The sequence below is a fragment of the Chrysochloris asiatica genome, unplaced genomic scaffold, assembly GCF_000296735.1.
Source record: "Chrysochloris asiatica unplaced genomic scaffold, ChrAsi1.0 scaffold00007, whole genome shotgun sequence".
NCBI lineage: Eukaryota > Metazoa > Chordata > Mammalia > Afrosoricida > Chrysochloridae > Chrysochloris > Chrysochloris asiatica.
The window spans coordinates 35806110-35816328 of record NW_006408525.1 but is presented as its reverse complement, the minus strand read 5'-3'; the positions used below and the strand labels follow the sequence as shown (position 1 = coordinate 35816328).

Sequence of the window (10219 nt, the reverse complement as noted above, 5' to 3'; positions counted from 1 at the left end):
TTGGATGAGCAGTCATTGAAGGATTTTCCTCAATTCTTTGACACTGACCCATGGACTTACCAGTTTTGTTGATCTCATTCTGAGCCTCCTTCTCTGCATTACACATAAGGACTGTATCATAGAAATCTTTCCACATCTCCTCCCACCCTGCCCTGAGAGAATTGTGTTGCAGTTTTATTTTGTATAATTGTCTTTTGAAGATGATTAGACATGACTCTTTTGTTGAGCCTGCTCTTGTTGCTCTGTTGTTCAAAGCGGTTACAATGCAGTGATGCAGTGCTTGAGCCCTCCCTCCCTTCTCACCCCCCAGGAGGAGGCTGCTACCTCATCCCCAAAAGATGTGTTGCTTAACGGTATCATTTTACAGCAAAACACGCACAGATAACTTTTCAAACATTTAATTGTAATACTTCCATGCTTAAGTCACTAAGTTGGCTTTGGAAAATATATGCAATCTCTTCAAATTACATTCTCTTTTAACTCAGAATCCACAATACAACAGGCCAGTTGTGTATACTTAGGACATATCAAAAGAAATGGGCACAAAAAGATGGCCTAGATTTACATGCTTTTCTATTAAAAACACACACCCAGTCTTACAAATGACAAAGATCAGCTGTGCTATGCAGCTTGGTACCTATATTTTATATGATAGGGTGTGGAAAGAACTTTGAGGTTATCTAGTCCACTTGGAATCTGCTGTACAAGATCTGTCCGATGAGAGCAATCAACCATACGAGATCAAAAGGGCAGCATTTGCTCAAGAATAAAGCTCAGAAGGGATGGCAAAAGAAAAGCCAACGAAAACAGTACACACAGGGAGGAAGGGAGAAGAGCACTGTTACAATGTGGGGACTGCAGTCAACATCACAAAACAAAATGTGGACAGATGGACTGTTAAATGGGAAACTAATCGGCTCTGCAAACTTTCACCTTATTCACAATAAAAAGTTTTAAAAGATGGGTCTGATCTTAAGACTTCGTCACAAAGCATGATGACTGAATTGAGGACAGGGTTCCTGGCCTCAGACCTTCCTACTCTCACTAGGAACAACTGCTATAGAGCTGATTTATTAGAAAAATTGATTGGAGAGCTCGGTAAGTAAGGTGGGTCTAAAGAAAAGCCAGTAGAGCCCACCAGTGGTGAACACACTGAACGGCGATAGGAAAATGCTCATCACCTAGATCAGCTTATATTCAGTAGAAATATAATGTAAGCCACATTTTATAGTTTCAAATTGTCCAGTAGCCACAATGAAAAGAGTAAAAAGAAATGGAGTAAAATTAACAATGATACTATATTTTCTTTCATTGTTGTTGTTGTTGTTGTGAAGTGCCATTGAGTCGGTCCCATAGCGACCCTGTATAGGGTTTCCGAGGAGCAGCTGGTGAGCTTGAACCACTGACCTTGCAGTTCAAATGGCTTTGCAGTCTGGTGCATTAATCCACAGCGCCACACCAGGACATATTCAAAATATATTAATAAGATATTCTACCTTCTTTTTATGTGCTAAGTCTTCAAAATCCAAAGTGTATTTTATCCTTGCAACATGGCTTCAAACTGGTTTATTCTGGTACCTACTGAGACTATCCATTTCTACCCCAGATAGACGGAATCAGAATCTACAGTGTAATAAGAGCTCCAGGTGATTCTTATAGATCTCCAGGTGATATTGTTAAAACATAGATTCAGATTCAGTATCTCTGGGGTGGAAATGCAAATTCTCAGCTTGGGGTTGAACCGAAATGAACCAATTCAAAGCCACGTTAGACACTGCGGCTTGAGATTCTAGACGCACTGCCCCTGGGTGGTAGACTGCAGGCTGGGGGACAAATGACACTCTAGTTCTGGAGAACACAGGCAGGACAAAGGTCTTTACGAAAGGGCTCAAGAAAGACCTAAAAAGGAATAGGGTTCTAAGTGGAGACAGAGACTGCAAGGACTAGAGACTCACTTCAGAGAGCTTAAGTAAGGGGTTGTGGTGGTGGTTCTGTGCCACCAAGTCAGCTGTGACTCAGAGCAACCCTGTATTGATCGGGGTTCTGAGGTTGTAAATCTTTATGGGAGCAGAAGTCATCTTTCTCCCGAGAAGTGACTGATAGATTGGAACTGCTGACCTTGCGGTTCGCAGCCCAGTTTGTAATCCACTATGCTACCTGGATGGACTCTTTAAGTAAAGGGAGAAGTGGTTATTCCACACAGTGAGATCGCTTGAAAATGAAATGTAACAAGTCCACCTGGCTCAGGAGTGCTGACAGGAAATCTGCCAGACAGTCCTTCCCTTTGACTCCCTCTGTAGGGTTACAAAACCTCTTATCTCTCTGTCTGCTTAGTTAGTCTCTCTCTGCAGATGGGTTTCCTCTTTTATTTATCTACTTGAACATAGCTCACTCTGGCCTTAAAGTGGCTTCCTCAGTCCTTCTCTCTGTGACTTCTCAACTCAGCTCCCCACAGCTAGCTCAGTCTCTCACTGACCCCATTTTATGTTTCAAAGAGAGGATTCCTGAATAGTCCCTTGGACAGTCTATGGTTCATCTGTGGCCAAGCTCACCTCGTACAAAACCAGGGCTCCTTCCTTGTGTAAGGCACTGGTTCTCAAAATGGGTTTTAACTGTACTAATATTCTCTGGTAGCTTAGTGGTTACGAATCAGGCTGTGAACTGCAAGGTCAGCAGTTCGAAACTACCAGTTGCTCCACAGGAGAAAGATGAGGCTTTCTGCTCCTGTAAAGATTTACAGCCTTGGAAACCCTGTTCAGGGTCGCTATGAGTTGGAACCGACTCGACGGCACTTAACAACAACAACAACAATATTATCATCATCTGGTAATTTATAAGAAATGCAAATTCACAGATTCCACCTCAAACTACTGAATCAGAATCTTTGGAGATGGGGTCTAGGTAACTGCATTAGAGCAGTGGGTGGAGGCAGATATCCTCAGAAGAGGGATTACTGGCTCAGTACACTAAGGCAGAAAGCAAGAAGGCAAACTGATGCAAGTGGCGTAGGGGAGCCCAGACCTTGGGAATGGGGACACTGGTCTGGGATATAATACAATTTCTATCATTGGGGAGTCCTGGTGGGCACCATAGGATGAACCAAAAGGTTGTTAGTTCAAACTCACCAGCCGCTCCTTGGAAACCATTTACAGGGTATTTATGAGTCAGAGCTGACTCAGTGGCACACAACAACAATGACAACAACAACAACAACAAATCATTGGAGACCAGGTCAGTTGGGAGGGGGTCAGGGAAAGGCTTCCAGAGAATAGTTCAGAATGTGACTTAAAGCTGTGAGGGTAAGACTCTGCGTGAGAATGTTTAGTGAGCTGAACTTTAAGGAGCAAAGGAGGAAGATGGAAAAAGGGGCTCAAGGTGATAACAGCGAGTATATGAGGACTGTACTAGGTCGCTTTACCTGTTATAAGCAAATGTGGAGGAAGCCAGAACTAAACACTAAATTGTAAATTCATGGTGTTTTTTCAAATGAAGGAGTTGAATTTTAGGTAACGGTATAAACCGTTATTTGCTTCTTTCCACGGTACAGACACAGTATTAAATTTGAAATTTACACTACAAAAATAGCTTTGTAGGAGTACCATTATTAACATAACTTTACCTCAGACAGATTTTTTTATTACTGTAGACAACTCTTCTATGTGAAAATATTAATGGCTGGAGCAGAAGAAAAATGCCAACCACAGATGGTAAGCATTTTCTTGCAAAGTCACATCAAATTTAACATTAGCCTTGGAAAACAGAAACATGCTTAAAGCAAAAAGTTTTAAAGATTCTTATAGCTATGTGTAGATTTTCTCCTATAGCCTAGGATACCTTCATAAAGAATATAACTTTTAAGCGACTAGTAATACCCGTTAATGAAAAAGTTTGAAACTTTTGCTCAAAAATGGTATCAATTGTTTACGGCATTTTCATTGGCAAGTTCTATTACGTGTCATTTATAGAAAAAGATTTCTTTTGGTTTGAAATAGGTGGAGTCAGTATACTTGAGACATATGTCTCAAACAATGATTTCATAAAAGGTGTATAATTCTACTGAGATCAAATTAGAACTCATAGGGGAATAAAAAGGCTTTGAAAAGATTTTCTGCAATTCCCATGCCCATTAGAGGCCATGTACAGGAACAATTTACATGGAAGTGGATTTCTATTTTAGGAGAAAAGCAAAATTTCCTAAAAAATTGTTTTTCCTCAAAAATGTATCTAAAAGTGTTGCCATGGAATGCATCGAGTGCTGCCTTTATTTTAATGAAAGTTTAGCTCTCCTTAACAGTGCAATTTACAATCCTGCAACTGTTCTCAAACTATGGTCGCAAGCGGGTAGAATTTGCATCACCTGGGAACACATTTGAACTGTAAATACTTAAGCCCCACCCTGGTGGTTGTTGTTAAGTGCCAATAACAATATTTTATCTCGTTGTTGTTAAGTGCTGTTGAGTCGGTTCCGACCCATAGCGACCCTGAACAGGGTTTCCGAGGCTGTAAATCTTTACGGGAACAGAAAGCCTCATCTTTCTCCCGCGGAGCAGCTGGTAGTTTCGAACTGCTGACATTGCGGTTTGCAGCCCCATTAGTAACCACTATTGAATAGGGTTTCCCAGGAGTAGCTGGTGGGTTTTAACCATCCATTTTGCAGCTAACAGTCCAGTGCTTATCCTGAAGCACCACCCAAACCTGCATGTGAATCAGAAACCCCTGTGGAATTTGTAAACAAATACTTTTCAGGCTGACTGCAGACTGAGTAGGTCTGGAATGGGGCTGATTATCTCTGCAGATCGAAGGTTTGGGAGCCAGCCATTGGTTAAAAAGCACCATTAATCAAATTCAGTCTGATTGACAAGAACCTTTCTTCTTTCCTTCCTTTGTTTTTCTCTCTCTTTAATTAGGATGAAAATAAATATTGGTAAGTGCCTTGGAGTTGGTTCTGACTTAGTGACCCTGCATAGGGCTTTCAGGAGCGCAGGTGGATTTGAACCGGGAATTTAGAGGTAATAAAACATGTGGCAGTGGTGGTGTGCATTTGAGTCGATTTCGACTCCTAGTGACACCGTATAGGGTTTCCGAGGCTGTAAATCTTTGTTGAGGCAGAAAACTTCTTCTTTATCCCATAAAACGACTGGTAGATTCAAACCACTGACCTTGCGCTTAGCAGTCCAGCTCAAAATCCACTATTCTACCAGGGTTTCTTAAAATAGGTATTAGACTTTAAAAAAAATAGACTTAAAAAGCAAACCAACAAAAACTCCACAAACATTTTATTGTGCTTCAGGTGAAAGTTTATATAGCAAATTAGTGTTCCCAATCAATGATCATACGTAAATTGTTCCATGACATTAGTTGCAATCCCCTCTACGTGTCAATACATTAGTACTGTCGAGTTGATTCTGACTCACAGCGACCCTGTACAGGGTTTCTAAAGGGGCAGCTGGTGGGTTTGAACAGCTGACCTTGTGGTTCACAGTCCAGTGCTGATCCTATAGCTTCACACGAGGAGTCCTGTCAGTATATTGTTGTGTCGTTGAGCTGGTTCCAACTCATGTTGTTGTTGTTAAGTGCCATCGAGTCAGTTCCGACCCATAGCGACCCTGTACAGGGTTTCCGACTCATAGTGATTCAATATAAGCTTTTCCAGGAGCATCTGGTGGGTTTGAACCAACGTAGTCCAATGCTGATCCTACAGCGCCACACCGTTGTTGTTATGTGCTGTGGTGTCAGTTCTGACTCATAGCCACCCTGTATAGGGTCTCCAAGGAGTGGCTGATGGGTTTAAACAGCCAACCTTGTGGTTAGCCGTCCAGTGCTGATGCAACAGCGCCACACCAGGACTCCACACGCCACATCCGTATACTCTATTAACCATTTAAAAGAAGACACGTTTTCTTGCTGCTATGGAAGTGAGTGCGACACTGCCGTTGTTGAGTGATGTCATTTCCGGCACCACAACTTGCTACATCCGGGTTCCCGCTGACGGAAGCGATGGGAACCTGTCTTTGATAGCCTGACATAGGAATGGTAAGCAAAGCCGGGGAGACCTTAGAGAAGACTCCCAAGTTCCTTTGAGAACAGTCACCTCTAAGTATTTCTGGATGAGTTTGGAACAATCTGAAGCCAGGGCATAGCTGGCCTGTCACTGTCCCAGATGTATTGGGATTGTTGTTGTTATGTGCCGTGGAGTCAGTTCTGACTCATAGCGACCCTGTACAGGGTTTCCGAGGCTGTAAATCTTTACGGGAGCAGAAAGCCTCATCTTTCTCCCGCGAAGCGGCTGGTAGTTTCGAACTCTTGGCCGTGCGGCTCGCAGCCCGATTCATAACCATTACACTACCAGAGCTCCTTTGTAATGGGATGGGGAAGGCTTTATGGATTAATGGCAAGGATGAGCTGGAGAACTTTTTGAGAATACCTGCTGTGCGAGTCTTGGTGTGGCGCTGTAGGATAAGCACTAGATCACAAAGTTGGTTTGAACCTAAAGGTTGATGGTTCAAACCCACCAACCGCTCCTTGGAAACCCTATAGAGATGGTTGTTAATGTCAGAACCGACGCAATGGCACTAACAAATCTCCCGAACAAATTCAATCTTAGCTGATAATGCAACTGTTTGACCTGGAAGAGGCCACCTACAGGGTGTGAACAGAGCTCAGTTCAGATGATGAGAGTGGCCCAGCTTTAGAAGCAAACGGGCCTGCGATAACACTTCAATAGTCAGCTTAATCGTCTTGGGGCTCAGGAAAGGTGTGGCAGATAGGAAGAGTTGGAAGTCTGATGACCAAGAGGAATCTGTTAAGCAGGACAACTTTTCTAAGGATTTCAGACCAAAGAACTTAAAAATGAGTGGCAATTTAAAATCACGAAACTGGAAAATTTTTGCAAGAGTCTGCAGTGGACTTTGGTTGCAGGAAAAGACACTCGGTATAAATTGGAGAGAAGTGTCTTCAGAAGATGGGCTGTGTTCCTGGAAGGGGCTTCAGGAAGAATGCACAAGATATAAGTAAACCAAGTGAAGTCATGCAGAGAAAAGAACAAGGAACTTTGCGCGGGGGTGGGTGGGTGGGTGTTGGGTTTGGGGGGGCTTACTACTCAGTCCCTGCAAGACATCCCTGTGGTTGACTCAGAAAAATGCAGAAGAGAAGTTTCAGAAGGAACTGAACCAGTGGGGTAAAGTCTCCAGCAGTAGCCAAAAGAAGTCCAAGTACTCTTACAAGGCAGTGAAGAGTTGAAGCTCAAGGGCAGGTTAATAAAAAGCTCCCTGCTCTCCAGAAGGAGTTTCCTTAGGTCAAAGTCATAGACATGACAGGCCAGGAGCAGAAGTGTTATTTTTCCAAAAATTACAGGTACTTCTCTTACCTCTCTGGTAAGAACTTTGGGGAACTTTTTTTGGAAGAATACCATGCATTTTTCTATAGGATGCTGTGAGTATCAGAAAGTCTACTACAGCTATCACCAGATCATTCACATATGTCCATGAGGATGGGCTGTGTAGTAGTCACAACAACGATTACCTCCAGACGAAGAGGCCAAGGCCCTGGGCTTCATCTTCCTGAGAGGGAGCACAACCTGCAGCTGCTCATCAACCTTAAGGAGCTCATCAGAATGAACAGTATAGGTGGAACATAGTTGTCAAGCTCTCCCATGAGCTGTAGAAGATGTTTGAGGTCATGGATTATGAGGAGAGGCTCATCTCCAATCTCAGCAAGGTCCTGGAGATGGTGGAAGAGTGTGGGCCTGGATGCAACCCACTTAGAGCAACTCTCATCATGGATGAATGTGTCCACATCGTTGAAACCCTCCGGGACAAGCACGATGAGGAGGATAGGCTGCCTGACTGGGTGGACATCACTGTGGCCATTGTTCACTCACTCATGACGGAATACTTCAAGAAGTAGGTGCCCTCATGGTACCAAAATTCCCAAGTGGACAAGCCTCAGAGGGAACAACCAGCTCTTATCCTATGGTGGGCAGAACCTTTTGGTAGATAGATGCCTTTTGCCAGCTGATATAGGAAGTTTGTATACCTTGTGTTTGAAATATTGTTGCCCAGTGGTAACCAAGGAACTGTGATCCAATGGGCAACTTTTTTGATAGCTTGTATGGATCATAGATAACATTGGACCAGTGTGCCTTCCCCAAGCCACAGAAGGAAGTGAAAAACTGGAATCCATTGATTGACACTTTTCCCATTCTTTCCCCAATTCATTCTTGGCTTCTCCTCATGCAGGTTAGGTGGGGCCACTGTGTTCCTCCATCTGCAGCAAGCAGATGTAGATACAGTGTAGAAGCGGTGCTCCAGAGTCTCCTCTGCCAAGCTCATCCTCCAGCCCTGGAAAGATGTTTTCACTCCTGGCTCCTAGGAAACATTGATGGTTAAGAACATTGTATCCAAGCTGTGCATGCATCTTGGTGAACTCTGTCATTAACCCCTATCAGCCTTTGGTTGGGTGACTGACTGAGAGAGGTGTTCTCTGCCACCAACCTGGTAACGTTTCTTGAAAAGCACTTCGTCCCCAAGTAGCTTCAGGTGCAGTGCTCCTGGCTCAGTAACAGCCCAAATTATAAGGATATCACCAAGTGGTACCTGGGTTGGAAACCCATGTTCTCAGACCAAGTGTTGGCATGTTCAACCGCCAGGGACAAATTTAATGAAGCACTTGATAGCGTGAACAAGGTTATGCCCTCTAATATTGGTGCCTACGTGCAGCCCAGAATGTAGGAAAACATTGTTTATCTCAGTCACATTGAACAGAGGAAGGCCTTTCATTGTGCATGGAGATTTTCGCAGGTATACCCGTACTCATTGCCTTTGAGTTGATTCTAACTCAATCTAGGGAACCCTATAGGACAGAATGGACTCTTAGTGTGGTGCTGTAAGATAAGCACTGGACTGCGAACCAAAAGTTTGGTGGTTCAAACCCACCCTCTCTACAGGGTCACTGAGTTGGTATGGACTCAATGGCACTTAACAACAACATAGGACAGAATAGAACTGTCTCATAAGGCTTCCAAGGCTGTAAGCTCACCAGCTGCTCTTTGGAAACCCTATACAGGGTCACTATGGGTCAGAACCGACTCGATGGCACTCAGCAACAACAATCTTCACTAAACTCCTGGTGTGGCGCTGTAGGATCAGCACAGGACAGCAAACCACAAGGTCGGCAGTTCAAACCCTCTAGATGCTCCATAGAAACCCTACACATGGTCACTATGAGTCAGAACCAACTCAGTGGCACTTAAGAACACTCTTTACCAGAACAGATCAACAGGTCTTTTCTCCTGAGGAACTGCAACTGGGTTGGAACCCCTGACTGCAGTTAGGGTTAACTATCAGGTTGGTGGTTAAAGCCCACTAGTGGCTTCCCAGGAGAAAGATGAGGCTTTCTGCAGCCTTGGAAACCCTTAACAATTGATGGCAGACCACAACCACAGCCAAGTGCTTAATCAGTGCACCAGCAAGGCGCCTTTGCAGGATCGCATACATTTCATTTTCTTTTAAACTTTCTATCTGTAACTTCCATATAATATGGATACATAAAAGTTCCTCCCCTTGATGTAATTCACTCATTTACCTTCTTTTGTTACTAACTGAACTTTGTAAAGAACATCTTTTGTATATAGTCCCCCCACCAAGTTATTTGTCAAGAATAAATGACTAGGAATGCACTTGTGAGGTCAAAGGGTAAGGTATACTTATTTTTATTTGGTTATTTTCCTCCTAAAGGCAATATAGAAAGTATGAAAACCTTTTTATACATTGCTCTCCAGGGTTATCTTGTTAACAATCCTTTAAGGCACTGTCATTCTCTTCTACTAGCGCTACGACTGGAAAAAGAGCCAGAGCAGGCAGGTAACCTGATCTACTTCACCAGGTGAATTCTGGATGGCGGTGGCAACGATACCAATAGCAAATCCCCCTGGGGAATTTGCTGGAGCCCTCGGTGAGGGAATAGTGTCTCTTTCTTCTCTTCCAAGACGCTCAATTTCCGAAGCGCAGCAGACTCACATCAGAGCGCCCGGAACGCAGTGGGCGTCTAATAAATGCAGGCGGTCCAAGAGGACAAAAGCTCTTTTTGAAGCGGGCAGGATATTAAGGTTCCTCCTAGTGCCACCGACTTTTTTTCTCCTTTGCCGGCTCCCTCAAGTTCTGCATGGGACCCTCCGCAGTCCGCCCTAGGAGGAAAGACTGCAAGTCCCTCTGCGATCCTT

General features: G+C 43.8%; 1 pseudogene; it reads left to right on the top strand.

Moving 5' to 3' along the window:
* The first annotated feature begins 6366 nt into the window (after positions 1-6366).
* On the top strand, positions 6367-8120 carry LOC102831651 (annotated as a pseudogene).
* Positions 8121-10219: the final 2099 nt, after the last annotated feature.